This window comes from Cydia pomonella, chromosome 18 (genome assembly GCF_033807575.1).
Source record: "Cydia pomonella isolate Wapato2018A chromosome 18, ilCydPomo1, whole genome shotgun sequence".
Taxonomy (NCBI): Eukaryota; Metazoa; Arthropoda; class Insecta; order Lepidoptera; family Tortricidae; genus Cydia; species Cydia pomonella.
Window position 1 is genome coordinate 18,637,574 of NC_084720.1, and position 23,556 is coordinate 18,661,129.

General features: G+C 34.8%; 1 protein-coding gene across 1 annotated transcript in view; it reads right to left on the reverse strand.

Annotated features, from left to right (window-relative positions):
* LOC133527470 (transcription factor sem-2-like) overlaps nucleotides 1–23,556 on the reverse strand; it is a 106,476-nt gene that overhangs the window by 82,134 nt on the left and 786 nt on the right. The window lies entirely within an intron of this gene.

Here is a 23,556-nt window from a genome sequence, read left to right on the forward strand (position 1 = left end):
GAAAGTAAATAGACCATACTGCACTATAAAAAAGAAAAAAATTACAATGTAAATAAACGTAGTAACAGGCGTCTTATCGCTGTAAGCGATCTGTTCCAGACAACCTGAGATTAGCTTAGGAATGGGTTTTTTTATCGTTTGCAATTTACAATTTTGTTATTTTTATTTATTATAAAAAAATGACATGTAAAAGCGCCCCTGTGGCCTATTTACTGAATAAATGTTTGTTTGTTTGTTTTTTACAATTTTGAAGTCTCTGTCTCTGTCGCTCTTGTAAATTCGTACGTAAGTGTGACAGGGAGGCAACACGTCGAACGTGGTTCGCGGTAGGCCCTCTGTTGTATAAAAACAAGTTGTACACCTTGAACCGTGCAGCCAATCTTTTTATTTTTATTAAAAACTGATCGGCGATTGGCTCTAGTCACACCTGATGGAAAGTGAAGACAGGGTCTAAGATGGAGCTCACCGGTCCAGTAGTAGCCTATTCACTCTTGCTTTAAAGAGACCGATGTCATAGGATATTTATCAGGGAATACAGATGGCGGGAGCGCATTCCAATCTTTAGCCGTTTTTTAGGGTTCCGTAGCCAAATGGCATAAAACGGAACCCTTATAGTTTCGCCATGTCCGTCTGTCTGTCTGTCTGTCTGTCTGTCTGTCTGTCTGTCTGTCTGTCTGTCTGTCCGAGGCTTTGCTCCGTGGTCGTTAGTGCTAGAAAGCTGAAATTTGGCATGGATATATAAATCAATAAAGCCGACAAAGTCGTACAATAAAATCTAAAAAATTAATTTTTTTTAGGGTACCTCCCCTACACGTAAAGTGGGGGTGAATTTTTTTTTTCGCTTCAACCCTAAAGTGTGGGGTATCGTTGGAAAGGTCTTTCAAAACTAATAGGGGTTTTTTATTAACATTTTTTGATAAAGTGAATATATTCGGAGATAATCGCTCCGAAAGAAAAAAAAAATGTGTCCCCCCCCCTCTAACTTTTGAACCATAGGTCCAAAAAATATGAAAAAAATCGTGGAAGTAGAGCTTAAGAAAGACATTAAATGAAAACTATAGCGAACATGATCAGTTTAGCTGTTTTTGAGTTATCGCAAAAAGTTTTCCCTTCATAGTAAAAAGACTTACTTTAATTAGGTACTGATTATGCAAATTTGCCTATTTGTTTAACTCGGGTGAAAGGTACCGTTTCATCCCTTGGTTAACAATTTACTATACTTTAAGCTCCAGTTTAGCTTATTGTGACGGAAGAGTAACTACGGAACCCTACACTGAGCGTGGCCCGACATGCTCTTGGCCGGTTTTTATTAATCTAAATTATCGCCATCGCCATGACTTTTTGAAGTAACCCTCTACTCATAATCTAATCTGTGAGTTCTGCGTAGTACCCTACACGTGTAGCTTTCCACGTTCTATTTCTGCGTTCAATCTGCATTGCCAAGATTAGTTCGAGCTTTGACGTTATACTTTCACTCTGGTTTTAATGCTAAAACGCCACGATTTTAACCCGTAACAATTTTATATCTTTATACTAAAGACAACCTTCTGAAATGGGGAATCAACTCGGGACAAAGTGATGTACTATGCGAATGAGGCCACCTACAAACTACGCAACATATGATGGAGTGCTCCCTGTGTCCAACTACGTGCACTGTAGAAGACCTCATAAAAGCTACCCCCGGGGGTTAGAGGTGGCAAGATATTGGCAAAATATTATTTAGTCATGATCCCTTCACACGATAAGATCTTTATACTAATGCAAAATTTCAACTAAAACCTCGCAAATGTATTGCCTTTTTGGCGATTAGCAATCTTTATCAGTTACAAGTCTCTAACTTTCATGCTGTTTTTTAAAATGTCACTAGAAACATATGTTACTGTGGCATTTACACTGTTTTGATTTAACGTACGTGTAACGTAAGTCACAATTTATCGGCTGTCCGTTACGCTAATTGCCTACGTAGTTTAAATTTATGGATAGTTAGCTCTTAAAGTAAAATAACGTAATAATCTACTGTTCCTCTGTATGATATATTATACGTTTTACTGCTTTTTCGTGCGGATATAAGTACCGAAGCGATGTTCCGTCAAATTTTTTACTGTCACTGACAGCAATATATGACTGTCTGTAAATTTGAAATGGCTAAATATTTATAGCACTTCGTTTACTGCAAAGAAAAATTGTCGTAATTGTAAAGTTGGAACTGTTTACGGCAAACTTAACAAGCTGAATTAATTGTAAGTGTAAAACAACATCGCCAAGATAAACCCAAAGCTAACACCGAACTCGAAAACCCTGTTTGTATAGAAAACAGCAAAGTCTCAAGCCCAAAGCAGACGGTAAACAGCGCCTAATGGTAAGCGTATACAGACCATTAGTTGCAAAAACAGCGCGGGATTAACGAATTTGAACAAGCCAATCAATTTGCAAATGGCCGATACAAGCAAATGACATCAGCGCAGATTAACCTGTAATTTTAGATAACAACAGTATGGGAACAAAAAACAGTTCTACAGTAATTTTCCGTGTAATACCAGGCTGACGCACTGTGTTTGTCCTAACGGAGCATTTAGAAGCCTGGGAAAGCGGACTGCGCCGCCCCTATCCCAGACACGGTCGGCAATAATTACACACGTATGTAATATAGCACCCTACCAGGAATACAATTATCAACCTCCCTACCTTGTTCAATGTTCATTCGCGTGAACACTCCAGTGGAATAATCTGTTTTATCCCTGATAGTAAAATGAATGACGTCAAATCCCGTGTGGATTAAGCAAAGTAGTATTATTATGATCTAACCGGTTTAAAAAAAAGAAAAGTGATGTCTAAGACCAAATTACTTTACGCCACAAATGACTTAATAAATCCTAAAACTAGTTGTACTTAAAAAATCGAAAAAACAAGCATCTTTAGATATTTTGCGGTCAATACCGGTTGACACACAAAACTGTTAAAGACATTAATAAACGAGACGAAATTTTAGCATGTGAATAAACGTTGATACTCTAGCTGATTTGGAGCATTCGATTCTCATACGGTCATGGTTCGTATTATAATAATAACTACAAATGGATATATGAAACTCGAGAGTTGTCACGACCGAAGCCTACATAGAAACGTAATTATAAATACATTACCGTAAGTGCTTTACTCGCAGGGAACTGGAACACAATTCTTTTGGAACTGATTTAATGCGGCTTATGTTTGTGAGCGTTACGGAAATCTCCCTCGAGCCCGGGTTTTAATCTTTAAACGGATTTCACACGAAAATATACGAAACAGTAGGAATACCAATTTAAGGAATGGACTTCCCTAAATCACTTTTCACGCTGTAAATATACAAATCCCCGCGAGATAAAAGGAAAACCTTATATATTTCAAAATTCAATATCACCTATCTCAGAAATGGATATCTGAGAGGGAAGTGGAGTGGCGGACAAGAGGATAAAGCGTAATAAAGGAATCATAGACGTCTTGTAAGTAAATTGTTTGATATGTTGGCTCGACGGCGCACAATGCCCGGATCGATGGCTCTGCCTGGTGCGAAGCAATTATACTAATGATAGCTATACAGAAAAGGGCAGAGGATGGCATTATGGTAGATGATTCATCACCGACATCTAACTGTACTTGCACCGCACACAATTTAATTTAGCCCGACATCAAAAAGGTAAACGAACCAAACGTCCAAATTAACTCGCAATCGAATTATTCCTACAGACGAGTTTCTCATTAAACTTGGAATTAGTTAGTCGACACTTAGGGTACTAAACAGATGGCCATGACTGTCTTTGTATTTCAGTTAACTCGAACTTTTGGATGAAAGATCAAAGGTACTAAGTTCAGCGGGCGAGTGAAAGGCCTACTTTCATTTCCTTGTCGAAGGCGATATCGGAACTTTTCTTATCCCGTGGTGTAGGGGAAATGAGAGACATTACGGAGTCAATAGGGCCGGGGAAGGAACTCTCAATACGACCCTCGATCTCGTTCGCAAGCGGAATCCTCAATTGTAAAAACTATTGCGTCATTACAAGTCTAGTTAGTGAAGTCTAGTCAATATAGAATTCAGAGTTGATATTCAAAGCGATGTCGAGACGTCGCGGTAACTTTGGCAATTCTTTACGCGGAGGAACTTCCTTGTAGTGCTCCCGAGGGACCGCCTTGTTCTCTTGAATTTTCATCGGAATATTTTGACGGCAACGGATGCATTCCCGCTGCAGGCCGTCGCATCTGCTCACAATCAATAAGTCCGAACGGACGCAGATGCGACGTATGAACCCGCACAATACTTTGTTGTACCAAATTGAACTTTTTATTTCGCTGGATGAAGTGCGTTTTCCGATTTATGGGGCTCGTAATTTTATTCAAGTGTCCATTTCACGTGTGCGTTTCCCAGTCGCCTGGGGCGATAGGTTTTGCTGATGATAGGGGGGTTATAACTAGCGAGTCCGCAAATTGTGGATAGCACTCCACTTATCAAACGTCTGTCAGACATAAAAATCGGCTATCAACGTTCGATATCGAGTGAACTGCGGGCCAAAGAAAACACGCTTTATCGCAAACCGCATGATATCGATTCTAGCGTACCTACTCATTTTGTAATTTCGTTAAATATCATGTTAGACTACTTGTTGTAACTATCACGATATATTATTACTGTCACTGTCATGTAACTATCATATTACAAGATCATTTTGTACAGAATTGAAATAAAATATTTATCGTCCATTGGCTTTTACGCCCATAAATGAAAAAAATATAGCTATTAATTCACATGGAATGATTTAATACGCATACAGAGCAACTTTTTAAGAATATTATTGACTAATTAAACTATCTTTTTATATTAAAGTAAAATTGGGAAAACTCACCGTTTCTAGCAAGATCTTAACCTGACACATTTCGGAACATCAGTCCAATCGCTCTTAACCAACTAAGCTATCGAAGATTACCAGAAGTGTGCGGGAAATTTCCATTAACTTTTTTCGTACTTAATTTTTTTTGCTTGAAACAAACATTACGCCAATATACATACTTTTTTAATAAAAGTAATCTTTCCCAGCTTTAAAACGTGTTAGTTTCGCAGAACTCTAAATATCAGCTGCAAAGTTAGAGCGGCTGAGCATTACCATTCCACAATATCTCAAGACCTAACGCCATTACACCCCTCGGGAGTGCACCGAAAGAACAGACAATGTTTGTGCAACGACTGCGGCACGACAAAATGGCGTAAACGGCATTTTAGGAATTGTATTCTTGAGTCGTATTCAAACAGTAATAACAGGTTATAAATTTGATCTGAATTTGTTTTGGACATAAAAAATCCAGATCAAATTGCAGTAAAAAAGGACTACAGATCGTATCATATACGAAGACACGTGCCTGGACTCGTAATATAATTTTGTTAAAGGTTTAATTTGACAAATCTGCGCGTAGTCGTATATGACACGAACTATATTCTTTTGTATAACTATAGTCATTGTATGAGTTACGTAAGTTAGTTAAAAATAAATATAATTTTAAATATGTAAAATACTTACCTTATCATAATTTACCATTAGAAAATAAAAATGGCTAGTCTGATGGTCTATAGGAGATGTGAAAGTAATGTACATATCTTATTATATTGCTTTTAGACGTTATAAACCGAATATCTTTGGAAGCATTTCACATTATTAGATTTAATTCATATTGAAAAATATATTTTCTATTCTATTAATGTGAAATATTCCACCTTGTGTGTATTCCACCATAGTGTTCTAGGAGGAGCTTCTTCAATAAAAACACCTTTGATGCTACAACTATTTTTATTGTAGCATCAAATGTATTAAACGCTGCTTGCCGTAGGTGCACGTTTTACTGTGTCTGAACACACCTAAATATATTTTTATTTATTACTATATAAGTATCTAAAAACATAACTTGCACCATAGTTAGCGCTTAAGAACACATAATAAACAACGTTTAGAATAGAACTTATTCGTAAGACATACATAAAAGAGAACATAGTGAGAATAAAGTGTCCCGAAATGGCCTCATCTCAGCATGTTACTGGCGACTTCCAGCGCTGATCTTCCGATGAGACCATCAAGAGAGAAATAATCACGGAAGGTAACAGACAAAAGGAAAGAAACATAAAATAAACCGAAATATATAACACAGTTTATAACTTATACAAAAAAGAGATACATAACGTTACGTAACTTCAACCTCACTTCACAGTCTCAACGCTTTAAAGGTTTCTCTAAAGTCAATGGCACTTACAGCGTCCTGATCCACTATATCCTGCGAGTCGGCGCGGGCAAATATTGGCACTGTATTAGTGAACGACGAGTCACTCTCTATTGAGACTTTTTGTTCTACACCACTGCAATTAGACGTGTAATTCTTGTTTGCGTACGTGTTATTTGTCATTTACTCCATTTTGTTGTCTATGTATGCAACAAACGTAAGCTATATCTGAGCGAACGTAATAATAGTTATGCGCTGGCTGTTGCTTACTTCTAAGCTTTAGTGTAAGTGGCCCATTACCCATGGCAATGTTATAAACACTAAGTTGTTAAAAAGTTTATAATGAGCGCCTATAGCTCACTAAACTGTATTAATTTATTGTTATTACTGTCTAGGATGGAAATGTACACTAGATTAAGTAATTACATTGTACTAAATTATGTTAAATAAAGAACTCATAAAAAAAAACTCCATTTTGTTAGCAAATAAGAAATTAGTTATTGTCTTTGACAATTTAAAAAAAAATCTGATGAAAATATTTCAAGTTAAGTCTCATTTAATTGAATAAGTCTTCATCATTTGTGACCGCGGCCGACAAAACGTCCCACTTTGTCGCTTGCCATAAGGACGAGATTTGCTTATATCTTTATACGAATAACCTGACAACGCGTTCTGCAAGCTATCAAAACTGGGACATTTTGCAGGCCGCGGACAGATTTTACATACACCAAAATTCTATTCCGAAACATAACGGTAATTTTATACCGTATATAATTAAGTGTTTAATTACTTTTAAACATAAAATTGAAGTAATAAATTCAGCAGTTACCTTCGTAATTGTGTTTACGTGAATCCTTGTTAATACAGTTTTAAATTTAAAGTAATGAATCATTTTATAGACATCGACACAAATAACAAGGCGTTTTGTTTTCCAACTTAATACTTAAGCTAGCAGCGTATACGTAAATTTAAGCTTTTTTTATACTACATCGATGGCAAACAAGCATACGGCCCACCTCATGGTAAGCAGTCTCCGTAGCCTACATACACCTGCAACTCCAGAGGAGTTACATGCGCGTTACCGACCCTAAACCCCCCCCCCCCTAGTTGAGTTCTGGCAAGCTGTTTCAAACAGAGATTTTGGTAAACGTCAACCGGTAAGTGCATATCATTTGTTAATCAGGCTTGTATCATTAGTCCAAGTTTGAGATAACTTGGATCATTAGCGACCCTAATAAATTTGAAGTTCTCACGCCTTGGACGTCGTGAGCAAATAGCTCGGTTATCTATGTCCATTCAACCCTTTAAGTAACAAAAACATGCTTCAAAATTTGAATAAAGCTATACTGTGGGTTTACCTTAATTAAACTTAGTCTGTTTTAGACTAATCTAGAGATTTTATATGTTTATAGATTAAATACATGATGAGTCAGGGAGACGTGAGCTGAACACTGCTCGTTCAGTTAATTATAAACGCTGTTTCGTACCAGTATTAATGATGAGCCTGAATTTATTTATTATGTATAAAAAAAAAATTATTTATTTATTTATGACACGCATGGTTACCCTACTATTAGATTACTTCCATCAAATACCGATACTCTTTGCTTTTTCCATAACAAATGTCAAATTGTGTGTCATTAGTCTGTGGTTACTTTTAAAATCGTTTCTCACTCAAGTATGACATTTTATTTTCTTCATAATCAAAGTGCTGTCATAACGGTTAAAGAGGTTTTATCTTTATTAATTAGGTGTTGTAGGGTGGCCATGATTGTACAGAACAAAATTTTTCCTCACCAAAAGATTAAAAGTTAGAAAAAGGAGTAGTTGTTTCACTATAGTATATTAGTGGGTGGACGATTTATTACTATATAGGGACCGTGCGCGTTGGAGGGTCTGCCATCTTGTGGCCTGATCGGAACAATAAACATGTACATTCACACGTCACGTGTTTTCTTGTGCATAGTACCTTCTGCCATCTTGTGGGCTACATCGGAACAGTAAACATCACATTTACGCCTCGCGCCAAAAATTTGACGGCTCCTGTGTTGCCTCCTACAGTTCATGCACGCTCCCTATACTGAGTGTCTTAGTTTAGTTTTGCTCACGTCTCATGAATCGCCCTGAATAAATACTGCAAAAAGATTAGATAAAGTTTGCCGCTCGTTTTTTCTCCAGTAATAGTCGTCAAAGGCTAAATTCCTAGCATTAAAATACCTTTTTCTCCCGATAGTTCCAAAAAACTGCACTAACCTGAAACAAAACAAAATACTATATAAGTCTAGGTAACGTAATTTAAGCAAATTTAAACTTTAACCCATTCTCGCACGATAGTTTATACTACAACAAGTGATGGAGTTACGTCTTATTTACAAATTGTCGTAAGGGATATGCTTTTCTGGCTAAACAGCGTCGTTTCGCGCCACTGTCTGCTTCTTGCTTGTTAAACATTTTTCTTGGCAAAAAGATCTCGGTATTTTTCAATTCCCTTGCCGCACTTGATTTATCTTTATTGGCCGGTTAACTAAACGTCTAGGTCCAGAAAAAAAACTTACAGTATTTACATTTGAATTGTCGAGAAATGCAAGGATTTTTAGTGACTTACTACCGATAATGTAGCATTTTACATTGGTTGATACATGAATAAAAGTTTTGGATAAAATACAAACTAGATATCAATAGTTATTTTACACTGTGGAATTAATGAAAAGTGTTCTTGAATGAAAGGATGACAGGATTTTTATTTGGATAACGAGAAAACTGTAAATATACATACATATTTATATTTTCTGCGTAACAGTACTGTAATATTCTAAACCTTCTTTATGAAGATATGTCTCGAAGTCAATTTGTAAAACAAGAATTGAGTTATTAATATTAAATTTCTTCATGGAATTCCATTTTTATTATTGACATGTTTTATTAAAGTTAAAAATGAGCATACGTCATAGAAAGTTAATAAACTTCCAAAAGCCGAAGACAAACTTTTAGAAAGGACAAAATATGGAAATGAGCGTGAATGAGAACCGAACGAAATACGGCGGATGAAAGACTTTGAGGCTGGAATTGTGAACTCGCTGTTTTTCTTGAGGCTTATTTATGGAGAACTTTTATTGATCGCAATCTGGCGGTTACGTCATTTTTACGTTTTAAATATTGTTGTTAATGTATTTAATTTTTTACCGGCAGTCTCTAGTAAAAGTTTAAATCATTTATCTATTCATTAAACATTAAACATTAGTTACAAGCTTACAATTCTATAATTCAATATTTACCAAAAAAATTAATTAATGCAATAATTAAATTCTAAAATTCATTAAAAAAAAAACTATAATTCATTACTAACCAAAAAATTTTTTGGTAAGTATTGAATCTCTAGCATATAAAACACTTCTAATTAATGTAACACTCAACTCCACAATTTTCTAAATCTGAACTTAATTGTAATTTTATCAATCCAAATTGTGCCCAAAAACGTATTTCTCAATTACATTTAATGAAAGAACTAAATTGATCCAAACACCTTTCGTGTACAAAATTCTTAACAACAAAATACTAATAACTTACGAATGCTCACATCTTCTTTGAATCTATTTATAATTAGACTTTATCCCAAGGAGATAGAATCGAGATTTGATGGAGTTTTTAGAGAGATATGAGGTAAGGGAGTTAACCCCCCCAACGCGTCTCGAGCGTTTTAATTACACGTTCACGACTAGGGAACGTTCAATTTTGGCCTAATTGACGTTTCTGACTCAATTTTACGACAACCGTCACAATTATATGTTTAGACGTTATTAAATATTCACTTATTAACGAGTAATTGTTTTGTACCAATGTTTCTAGAATGGTGTGAATTTTTGTTTGTACATTAAGTTAGACGGTAAGTAAAATTTAAACATGTAAAAGCGATTGCAATAGACAATTATTTATTATATACCACTTAGGTTCTAGGACTCAATTTTACGACAACCGTCACAATTATATATTTAGTTTAGACATTATTAATTATTCACTTAATAACGAGTAATTGTTTTGTACCAATGTTTCTAGAATGGTGTGAATTTTTGTTTGTACATTAATGTAAATTAGACATAAATTAATAATTAGACATGCAAGGCCGATTTCAATAAACAATTATTTATTATATAAGTACCTAAGTTATCAAAAATAACTGCCATACACACATGTTGACATATTATTATAAAATAAGTGTTATTTTGTTGAAATACATTATTTACCTGGATAATTCTATAAATATTATCTTGGAACCTGACAAATAATTACTAATTATTATTTTTATCAAACTGTTACTTTAACATTTTGCTAATTCACACGAAAATGTTAGATATGTTTAATTTATCCATCCTATAAGTAAATACAATCTTAATTTTATTTATGTTAATCACGAAACATTCCATATTAAATTACTTAACCGAAAAACTAACAATTGAACTATTTTTTGTAGTCAAAAAACGAACTATTTTTCTAGTTCACAAAAACACGGTGATGACATCGCCCTAGGGGGTTAATAGACACATGTCCGTGCACGTTACGGCCCGTGTTTTCCCGTCTCTTTTAAACTAGTAATAACAAGGTATTCGTGCCCTCGCCTTATTTGGAGCCTGGGGCCAGACTCGACCGGTCTGTTGACGGGTTAGTCCCTTTTCTACTTAATTATTATTTGTAAAAAAATACAAAAATCGCTTTATGTATACCTATAAGATTCAAGAACATACATACATGTACATAGGCTACGGTGACTGCTTACCATCAGGCGGGCCGTATGCTTGTTTGCCACCGACGTAGTATTAAAAAAAAGAAGCTCCCTTAATACCTCTGCTATCTCGTTATTAGAAATACCAATCAAAAAAATATTTTTACAAATTTTTTCACGATGATGGAGTTCTGATGAACTACGGTAGAATTGATAACCTCCTCCTTTTTTTTGAAGTCAGTTAAACATTTAGCGAGTTTTTAATAGATACTACTTAATCCTTTAAAACATCTAAATATTTTAAATAAATATAAATGTTTTCAAATAAGCCAGAGGGTTTTTTTTGTCATCATGTTTGAATCAATTTTTCAGAATCATGATTCTCTAGTTTTTTATGAGTTCTGTAAAGATACATTTCAGTAGAAGCGACAGAATGGGATGCGAATTGAATTTCGATAGTTACATAAGTGTTCATCTCTATTTTTCTTGTGAAAATGCCTCGGCAAACTGTAATGTGTCTTTAAAAATGGGTCATTAAATATGTCGTGATCAGTAATATTTATAAGATACTATTGGACAAGATATCAAAACGACACAACAAATATATAAATATATATACAATATTTATTCAATGAAAAATCCTTCTTTTGCATCTTGCAGCCCATTAAATTAAAAAGACATAAAAATCGTGTTCAATTTAGCGTAGAGTGCAGAGTCGACCGGTTCAAGCGAGGCGAGCGACTAAACGTACTGTAAGTTCAAGGCCAAGCAATTGTGTTTTATTATTACTTCGCTTCCTCGTTGCAGTCTAGAAAAAAAGCTCACGAACAGATGGGGGCATTAACAGCCGAAGGAAATGTTCTAGCATGTCTAGCTTTTAGGCTGGTTTCAGATCATATGATGTCATAAACCAAACATAATTTGAACTAGAGGTGGATAATCAAAGAAAATGTTGTATCCACGCAAAATTTACTGCCATCTTCCGCCACATGATTGAAACTTTTAGAACGCCATTTGACTTTGATCCTTATTCCACTTTTCACTGATATGTGTTAAATTTGTTAAATATCAAAAAGTGGTGCCATCTTACCGGGCATAACCTAAACGTTATCGCTCGAATACCTTTGGCCTTTCATCTATTAAATGGCGCCATGATATTGAATCATGTGTCGAAAGATGCCAGTAAATTTACTGTGGCTAAAACATTTTCGCTTACAATCCAGCTCTAATTCAAATTCTCTTTGCATAAACTGAAATAGTGACCAACCCCGGTGGCCAAGACCTTACGCGGCTAACATTCTTTTAATCCAACTAGTTTTAGCCCCAAGTCCTAAAACTTAACTACCTTTTAATCCAACTAGTTTTAGCCCCAAGTCCTAAAACTTAACTACCTTTTAATCCAACTATTTTTAGCCTCAAGTCCTAAGACTTAGCTACCTTTTAATCCAACTAGTTTTAGCCCCAAGTCCTAAGACTTAGCTACCTTTTAATAGAAAATTACCGCGCAATATCTTTACTGACCACTATGAGCCTAACGTAACCCTACTACTACTAGCCCTAGTGGATTGAAAACTTCACAGTCGACTCTAACTACCTTATCGATACAATATAATATATTGTATCGATAAGGTAGTTAGAGTAAAAAGACCCGTAAAAATTAGCAATTTTGATAACAAAACTTCCGTGAGACACGGACATTAAATATATTAAAAACGGGTCACTCTCGGATTTCAACGCAAGCTCCTGACGACACTCCTCGGTACGGAGTTAAACATGTCGAACGTTTTTCGACTTAAAATACATAAGTGACCATTTTTAGGGTTCCGTAGCCAAATGGCAAAAAACGGAACCCTTATAGGTTCGTCATGTCCGTCTGTCTGTCCGATTATGTCACCGCCACTTTTTTAATATATTTAATACATTGTATCTGAATAATAATCACATGATAATAGGGAGGCGATGTAAAGTTACAAATTCATGTCGATTTGATCTCATTTTGACATGACTTGCCCGTAATGCCCGTGTATCTCATTCGAATAAATACGTATTGATACTGAGCGAAATGCAAAGTGACTAATAACATATTAATCAGATTTTTTTAAACCTGTATGTCATTCGAAGTCCTGCATACGGAGAATGAGTCTGTCAACAGTATTTTGGTCAAAACTGTTGAAAATAACTTTAGTAATTTACTACGACATGTTTCTATCGCATGTACATACTTTATTAACACGTGTCATATATATATTGTATGTACAATACATACAACTACTCGCAGTTCATATACTCGCTGTTATCAAAGTTAATTAGAACACTGTAATTCAATACACATTAGCGACGATAATGTAACCGATATTATTGTTTACCGTTGAAAACTTATTGTTTACAATACACGTGTAGAAATAATTAATAATATAATTAATAAATTTCTTGGAGCCAGTATGTAACCGCGTCGCGACTTTGCGACGGCAAAATTTGACGGGACACTTGCCCTTAGAATACCTACAGTTATATAAAATGGAAATTATAATACATATTGTAATATGATCTCAATATCTATGCAAATACGACACGTGTTTATTCAATGCATATTATCACATTGATACTAGTACAAATGATAATAAATCGAGTTAAACGAGATCTAAACCAGTTGTAGGAACCGTGTAAAACTGGGAGACCGGGTATCGAGTTTAATACATAGTATTGTACGTGTCATCCACGGTGACGAGCAGATTTTTCAAATGTAACCTTTAATAACATGACATTATGAGTCAAAGCACGCGTCTTGGTGAATGACACGATTTATAGCGTACTAGAAAAAGAAACACTTATCAAAATACGTTTAATTTCGTTTAGTTAGATTTAAAACAAAATGAAATTTAATCTGGACCTTTTTGCGTGATTTTAATTAAATATTTATGCTACATTAGAAATATGACGAATAAAATAACGATCTACGCAAGTTTCTGCTTATTATCCGTACCCCAGAACAAGGGGCTGTACTAAGGCCGGATTCGTAAGTAACCATAATACTATATTTTATGTCTGTATTTTCTAACAAGTGAAATCCAGTCGTTATTAAAGGGATTATACGATGTTATTCGTACTTATATTAATTAATTTATATTCGAAAGCCTATGAAGCAACAGAAGTGGACCTATAAAACGGACAACATATAATATTGTCCATTTTATAGTACTACTTCGATAATAACATAAAATATAAATTAGATCTGGATAGAGAAATGTTATCAGGTTATCACGTTTAATTTCACTGGGACTTAAAGTTATTATTACTGATATAAATACAGGTTTTAGTGTAATTGCGATATATAAACATGAGACTTTGCTAATAGTAATAATCTACATGTTAGCCATTAAGAAAGGTTTAATAAGTTTCGAATAATATGATAAATCAATAATATGGATTCGTCCGTTTCTAAGTTCTATTAAACATATTTAATTTAATAATGAAACATTACCTTAAAAGCTTTTGCTTTTAAGGTAATAGAAATATAATCGTCATTGGTGTTTGGTGAATATTTCATACAATAAATAAACCCATTACCAAAAAAATAATAAATGAAAGTAGTCAAATAGCAATTACATATCAATGATAAACTAAAAGTAATTGATGGTATATCACATAAGTATTGGTAAGAGATTGATAGATATAACCTTATTAGTAAATACTTTCCATACGATTTTAACTGTATCGGTTCAAGTCAGAAATAGAGATAACCTGCTTTCCATTAACAAGCAAGATGTTTGAAAGCCTAAGCTATTTTTCTTGGCCCGAAAAAGGAATATTGCGCAACCTAATCTGATTGTGTGTGCGGTGAAGTGTGAGGCGATTTTATGGATGGTTCTGTATACTTTTGTACAAAGTTTTCTATTTCTAGAGCAGCTGCTTGAAGACCTAAATAGTGAACCAGGTAATGGCGATTTTTTTTATATGTATGCAAATTTCAAAAATCAGATTATTTCAAATAATAGATGTAGCTCGAAAAGCGACTAAGTTGAAGTGGGACTGGGCTGTTCATGTCTGCCGAGTGGGCCTTGAAATGCTTTTAAAATAAGGCCTTAATCAAGTCAATCCATAACGGCTTATACAACTTTTTTTGCGATATTCACAAAAATTCGAAATGAATTTACATCCTAAAATCGTAATTGAGCTGCTTATATTTTGTGTAGGTAGTTAAGAAAGTTCTGTATTTATAAATAGAGTTTAGTTTTAGTTTATACAATATATATATATTTTAGTCTATAAGGTATTGGTAATATGGGCCTTGTTGCCTGAATAAAATTTTAAACAAATACATTTATAATTGTGTTTGTCGCTGCATGATTTCTTAATCTCACCCTTTTCTTTTATACGTTTTCTCTGAGCTGTAAAATTAGGTTTACCAAAGAAGTTATTCGATGGAACCCTATCACCAAAGTGATGTTTTCCCAATTACCTAACTCCACAGGTGAATCTTTATTTCCGAGTCCTTGTTTATTTTCCAGAGTTCAATCAATTAGGGCGCTGCATTCCTTATAGATTTCCAACGCTCTAGTTTTAGTTAAAAGGGTTTAGTTATTAACTAGAGTGGAGCTTAGGCCAAAGGGTTTGTTGAATTCTCTTCCTGGATCAGTTTTATTTTTAGAATTACTATTCTTAGACTCTATGTGGAAAGAGAACAGTTATAGAATGTTGGTTCCTTTATATTGCACGACTTATCTTTTTAGCAGCGCCCGGACCTTTTGTCCCGTGTTGTTATTGGCGAAATGTCTTGGGCCCTTAGATTCCTCTCAAAAGTTGACCACCAAGTGGCAGGTGGCCAGCCGCTTCCCCTGGGCTGGTTTGATGTTGAGCACAGTCTTTACAGAGTAGCTCTTCTCCCTTCCATCTTTCCGTACTGAATCTAAACATTAACTTATATTGATTTATTAATTCATACTTCATGATCATGATCTTCTAGATTCGATTTTTTCTTGTCATCGCTCTCTGCTTGTAATAATACACGTAATAAATATAAATACTTCTATAACCTTTAACGACGTTTATGACCGGTTTGGCCTAGTGAGTGACCCTGCCTATGAAGCCTATGGTTTTGGGTTCAAATCCCGGTAAGGGCATTTATTTGTGTGATGAGCGCGGATATTTTATCTGAGTCATGGGTGTCTTCTATGTATTTAAGTATTTGTATATATCGTTGTCTGAGTACCAACAAAACAAGCCTTCTTGAGCTTACTGAGGAACTTCGTCAATTTGTGTAATAATGTCCTATAATATTTATATATTTAACCTAAAAATGTAATCTGTCACAAATGATTTTCTGAAACACACCATATAAAAAGCGTAGAGTTGGTTTATCTTTTCCCGTCCCTCAAAATGTTTAAAAGTATGGCCCTGCATAAAACTGGATCCCCAAAGCATTTTTTCAAGGAACGATCTCGAAACTTTTAGCTTTAAGACTAAACTTAGCTCGTTTGAACCCCTTTGAGGCTAAACTTAAATTTAGTAGCACCAAGTAAACACTTCAGGCTGGATGGTATCCAGAACCCTGCGTTTGCCAAGTAACGTACAGAAATCAGAAATTATAATAATTGTTGATGATTCCTTTTGCTAGTTTTAAGGCAAGCAATTTAGTTTTGAGTAAGAATGACGGGGAGGTATAATGTTGCGTTTTAACTGCTTAAATCGCGCATTTACTTACTGCAGATAAATAATTCTAATTCCAGCAAAAATATGCTATAAGCTTATCATCATAGTCATTACGTCCTACTACTGGGCCTACTTTTGATAAATCAGAAACATTGGGTTTTAACTATTGCCCACGTAGGTTGATTAAATCTCTAGTATTTAAATGATTAATCCGAAAACAAATAGCAGAAGAATTTAAAAGCTTTCGAAGAAAAACTAAGAAAGTGGTATCATTTACAGGACTGTGCCTTAAATTGGCGTCTAAAGTCAATGTAAAGATTCAAAAAGTAAGTAAAAATCTACACGTAGCTTTTAAAAAGTGGCCGTTCAACTGCCAGTGTACCAAGTTTTGATAAAACTTCGCAGAATGGAAATTCGAGGTGGGTGATTAATTTGCTCGACATATAAAGGATTGACCCAGGAGTCACGCCAACTATTGCCAACGGCTTTTTATGTTCAAATACTTTTTACAGGGCTTTCGGAATGTTTAAAGTGTCATAGTTGGCTTTGATTTCAATTCGATTTTCTGTTTTAAATACATTTGGTTGTCTGGCAGATGCCCAAACAATTATTTAACTCAGAAAAAAGCTGATAGTTTGAATAACGAAAAGGTATTTAATTTTAACACTCAATATTACGTGGATGACAAACATGCATACAACCCGCCTGATGGTAAGCAGTCACCGTAGGGTACGGGCGCCTGCAACTCCAAGGGTGTACGTAATATGTATTTATTCATTATTCCTTTTTCTTTCTCGAGAACAAAGCCTAACATCGTGATCAAATTTCACGTGTAAGCAGTAGAGGATATTACAGAATTCTATTATAAGATAACCTAACAATTTCCCCAGGCCCGTCAATACAAGCTGCGCAAGGAATCTAATTTCCTGCTGAAACTATCAAAGATATTCCAGACTGGAATACAAGGGTTCTAAAGTATCAAACTCCAAGTCCTGACTCCAGCAGATTTTTATAAACCAAGTTAATTCAGCCGGTTATTGAGGCGAAGCAAGTTGGTACACGCAAACTTGTGCGATACAAAAGTTGCTGCGGTGCAAAATTCCGATAAAGATAAACGCAAGTTAAGTGAATTTTCAACTAGATTAAGTGAAGAAAAATAAAGAAGTATACATGCAGGTAACGTTAAGGAATACACACATGCTGGTAAAGTAAAATAAGAATAGTGCAATAGATATTTCATTTATAAACGTACTAAGACGCTTTCCTCTTAAACGAAGTAATAAAATTCAGTAATTGTAATGTGATCTTTATACCTAGGTAACAAGAAATCTCATTTAAGTTCTAATACTAAAAAGAGTATTATTACTTTTTAAATCATTTCAAATGTGAACAAAACGAAAGTCAAGGTTGGTAGGGCTGCCATCAACATTAAACAAAATCATACCGTACCAGTCTGATTTAATAACAAAACAACAAAAGCTAAAAAAGAGAGTCCGGTACCGGTTTTGGTGAGCGATTTAAGCAAAGGTCATTGTCGATAATACTCGGCGCGGAACCGGTTCTCGGTAATGTTAGGCTTGTGCCGATTTAAGTTTAACCGAAGGAATAGACTAGATTTGTGTGGAAACTAACCAGACTTCTAAAGAGTTCTAGAAAGATTTAAACGGGATGTTTGAACTAGATTTGTGTGTTTTCAAGAGATTGAATTTTTTGAAAATCTAGTTATAGTACAAAATCAAATTATTCGTATCGCTAAAACATAGTCGAATAACTTGTTTCTTTTGATTAGAATGTTCTACTAATTATGAATATTTAACGCATAAAATTATCAGAAAATGCCGAGGCAATATAAACGCTTAAAACAGAATTGAGTGTGCGTGCACTATTAATTAAATTACCCTGAAAGGCTTTATAAATACCGGTTTACGACGGCTGTGGAACTATTATAATACCTCAATCGCCTTAGATGAAGCCCATATTGTTCCGAGCCCTATTAAAATTATTAATTGCACGTCCTTCAGTGAGCATGCAAATAAAAGAGAAAATTCGAAAGTGTCGAGTATACCGTGTCATCTCGTATTTAAAAACCAGTCATGAAATTTATCATTTTAAAATTGCATGCGACCTCGATGGGGTCAACTGAGACCCAATATTTACGATGTCATTCGTTCAAGATTTAAAGCTTCGTCAAGAGGATCGAGTTACAAACGTTCTCGAATGACGAAAACAGCAAAGCTCTATTAGAACGTGATTCGTAGGGCCATTACAAGTAGCTAAGTAAAAACAATGAGGCACTTAACTACACAAGGACCCAGCTATTTATATCATCGGAAAGCAATAATACAAATAACATCCTTACGATTTAACGGCGCGTTGTTCGGAGCGATAACACGACGCCGACCTTCCATTACTTTCCAATCAAACTTCCACAATAAAGTTGCTTCGTCTAAAAACACCTAATCAAGCCAGCGACTTAAGGGGAGCCGTGAAACTTGGCCAAGTTTTTGGGGATCCAATAAGCATACATAAATCGCTAATGGGGTAAGACTTGGAGGAGTAAATGTCTGAAATGAACTTGTTCGGAATACATGAATAAACACCCTAAATGGTATCTCCGAAGGCTCGGGCCGCGCTCATTTTGTGTAATGAATTTTGATTACACCATCCTTCACTAACGAGACTTTCTGAAATTGTTGATGGAAGTCATTTTGATTAGGCTTCTTGAAACCCTGATACAGTCGAACGCAAATGCAATTCCAATTCAAACAGCTAATAACATGAAACGTGAACTTGGTTTGCATACAGCGAGTAATCAAATGTAACGTTGAAAAGTTCAAATATCCAATTTTGTAAAACCGACGCTTGTTTACCGTAGAGTAAATGAACCCGTATGCGGAAAACAGGAGTGAAGGATATATTGGTTTATTTTTGTTGTTTCCCATGGAAGTTGTTCTTGCGTTTTTCAGTCCGCGTCAAACGGGCCCGGAATTTATTGCTATTTGCAGTGTCGACTTTCTGTTTTCACATGTCACGAGTTTGGTAAGTCTCGGATCTGCGGCGAGACCGCGAACTCGCGCTGCTGTTTTTCAAAAACACCGCACCCAGACTATTCAATAACCTGTGTAGGTACTTGTTGAGTTTGATAGACACGTCTGTTCTTGAGCGGTAATTTTCTTGGGCAACATTCGCCGTTCCCCAGCATATAATGGTACCATTAAATACCACCCACAAGTGTAGAGCAAATTGCATTTGCCGACATAGGTCCGTATTTTACAATCAAATGTTGATTTGCACAGAACTGCCAACACTGCATTAGGGTACATAAATTTGCTTACTTAAGCGATAAACTTATGCGAGGAAAGGATTTTAACACAGAATTGTTTTCGAGTGGTTACCAGCGCTCTTAAAGTTAAATTATTACCTCGATACAACGCTTCGAAATTTAATGCCAACCCCTCGCATATATAGAAGTTCGAAACTTGAAGTAAAAATGTAATCGGAATAGCTGAAATTCTCAAACAGGGCATTTCGTGAGTAGCAGTTGTAAGCAAACCGACGATAGTAGACAAACACGAAGGAAAAGTTAGCGTCGGGCTTAACAAAGTGCCTTTTCTTTCTAGGAAGTGCTTAAAGTAAATTAAAAGCTGGCGAGGCGGGTTTTTCAGTTTCGATTGTATAATGTAACAATTGCCTTGGAGCGGACAATAGTGTTAAAGGTACTAGGAGGCGTGAATCAACCTTGGTGGAAAGGAATAGTCGAGCGGTCGGCAACAGCGCTATGCTAGCAAAAAAAAAAAACGACAAAAACCCACTAGAAACAAGTCCGCAGTTCGCTCGGTTCAAATTATAATGACCCGAAACTCCGCCCTAAGTTAATTTTGTTATTTTTTGTAAGTTTTTTTCCATTGTTATTTTTTAGCTCGTATCATGATTTATCAATCTTCACTGGGATTGTGCAACTGCGTTGTTTTTGTTGGATATCGTATCGTGATGATTGAACGTCGCTAATTTCTTAAGCTATTGTAGTTAATCCATTATGTTGCAGTAATAGTTTTAATCGTTTCCGCGTGATAATTATCACTGAGAGCAACTGACTCGCAAGTCGTTTTTTCTGCTATCAATTTTAGATCATAAATCTCATTAGATTTAATGTCTCTCGCAGTAGTTTTCTAGTTAAGATTAAACACCTGTATATTTGCATCATTGATGTTAGAAGACTTATCAAGCCCAAGATTTTAGCTCTTCATAGGTATAAATAGCTCTAGCGATTCTTAGCACAATTCATAAATGTAAATTATAAGTCATTTTTAATGCAGTTCAGCGTAAATAAACAAAACTTTATTAAGTCATTTGTTTCTACGCAATTAAGATTTTTATGATCTGATTATTCGCTCAGTGGCTGTTAATTAAGGCTTAACCAAACCCAGGAGCTAATAATTACAGAGTTCGTGTCAAGACTAAGCATTTTCCTGAATATTCCGTTGAGTTAAAACAAGCGCGAATGACCTAAGATTATCATTTCCTAGTACCACTCACGCTTTGGGAGCAACAGACTTATGTGTAAAAGAATAATCAGCTTTAATGCTCTTTTGGAGTTGAATGCACGCGAGCACGCATTGCACAGACAAGCAAACATGCTCGTCGGCACGAGGCCGCACACACACACAGACAGAGCTAAAAATATTACGGGTTGACATTGAAAATGTTAATGCACCCGTACCCTGGGCGCATTTTACGTATTTCGCTTCGCGGATAGACAGTGCCTCTCGTTTTATCGATTGTTGTGACTGATATCGCTTCATTTGCGACGTCATATCGCCGGTTAGTGCGATAATTTGAAAAGTTGTTCGTCATGTCATTGCTCTTGTGAACGTTAATCTTGGACAGTTCACGAACTTCGTTATGCGTATGACTCAAATATCTTCAGAGTTCACAAACACTTCAAGGTTTTTTCGCGACTTGTCAGTTTTTATTAATATAAAGTACTGCGCATAGGAAATAGTAAAAAACACTCATTTGTATCTTGCATAGAAATATGGTATAGTGGTTTATAGATAGAAATTGTTCATTTTGGCTTTTTTTGGAGCCATGTTAGGCTTTTTTTTTTTCGCGAACGCATTTAAAGATTTTTATTTTTATTTTATTGTAGTGTCAAACACATTTAGTAAAAACCATTATTATTTACCAGTTCATCAATTTTTATTTCGACAAATATGTATACGTATTTTATCTCAGTAAATATGCAAAAGATATTTATTTAAGACAACTAGGAAACAGAGCAAATTATGTTATTAAATATTTTTTGATTTGTGTTTCTAAGTAATCGCACTACTACCTATATTTACTTTATTTTACAGGTATATAAGTGTTACTAACTTGATTTCTGATTTAATACATTAAATTTACAAATTTTAATGTTTCTTTAAAATATTTCTTTTTTATTAACTTGGAAACAGGTTTATTACGACCGGTCTGGCCTAGTGGGTAGTGACCCTGCCTATGAAGCCGATGGTCCCGTGTTCGAATACCGGTAAGGGCATTTATTTGTGTGATGATCACAGATATTTGTTCCTAAGTCATGGGATAAGTTTTTCTATGTAGTACGTATGTATTTATCTATATACGAATGTATATTGTCGCATAGTACAAGCTTTGCTTAGTTTGGGGCTAGGTTGATCTATATAAGATTGTTGTATAAATTTATAAATATTTATTTATAAATTTATTTATTTATAACTTGGATTTTAACTCCAGACTTTAGCCCCTAGTGTTTCGTTCATTCGTTTAAAGGTTAGATTAGGATTTAACTGATTTAAATACCTACATATTTAACAATAACTATGTCTAGACTCCATTATCAACAATTTTAATGACTTTAAAATAGGTTTTGGACTTCCAGTAATACACACATTTTATAGTTCTGTTAAATAACTTATTTCAATGTAATAAATTTAGTTGTGCGTTCTACGAGGTGTGTTAAATCGCTTTGGATTGTATTATTCATGTGCAATCTTATGATTAATGGTTTATTCAATAACGTTTTAAATATTTTATTGGTTACATAGCATGTAACTTTAATATATTCGTTTTTAGTATTAATGTAATGGAGTCATTCAGATGCAAGGCTGAAGTCAAAGAGAAGTAAATTGCGAAATTTTATAGATTTTATTTATATTTAATAATTAATATTATTTAGTTTTGGTATCCCCATAACAAGTTTGAACGGAAACTTAAGTTTTGCGATGAGAAATAACCTAAGTCATATTTTGTAACATACCACTTGCGCAAATTTTCGAACCATTTAACATTTTCAGATATATTCATAAAATATCTGTATTTCAGCACAAAATTGATTATTATTACATTAACTTGTGGTTGATGTGAATCATAACATTCACATCATTTTTCAGTCAATTTTGCAAAAAAATTATAAATACGTTTTTTTTTACCATACTTTGTAACTACGGCGTTTAAAAATACAGTAAGACGAAGATCACCCTCGTATTTTGTGTCATTGGATTTAATGCATTTGCGGAAACTAATTTGTATTTTAATGCCTTTAAATGCAAAAATATGGCCTCATTCGTATTCATTCCGTTCACTGCGACGACAACACGCCTATGAATAATTTTATTCACGAGTTATTTACTTATTTCTATTTTCCGCATTTTTATCAAATTGTATTTTCTCGCGTAGATTATCACAAAAACATGTTTACAGCTTGATAAACGAACTTACTGCGCATTTCACTCCATTATACAAATAAACATTCAAATCATTCGATTAGTCGAATGATTGCGAATGTAGATCACTTTTTTTTTCGTAGGTAGTCATGGTCTATGCACACGTTTAAAAAAACTGTTAGAATTTTACGGTCTCAAAATTCAAATTTAGAATAGAATTTTGCTATTTACGTTAAATGTCATTGAGTTGTATATTTTTGCGTTTTCGTG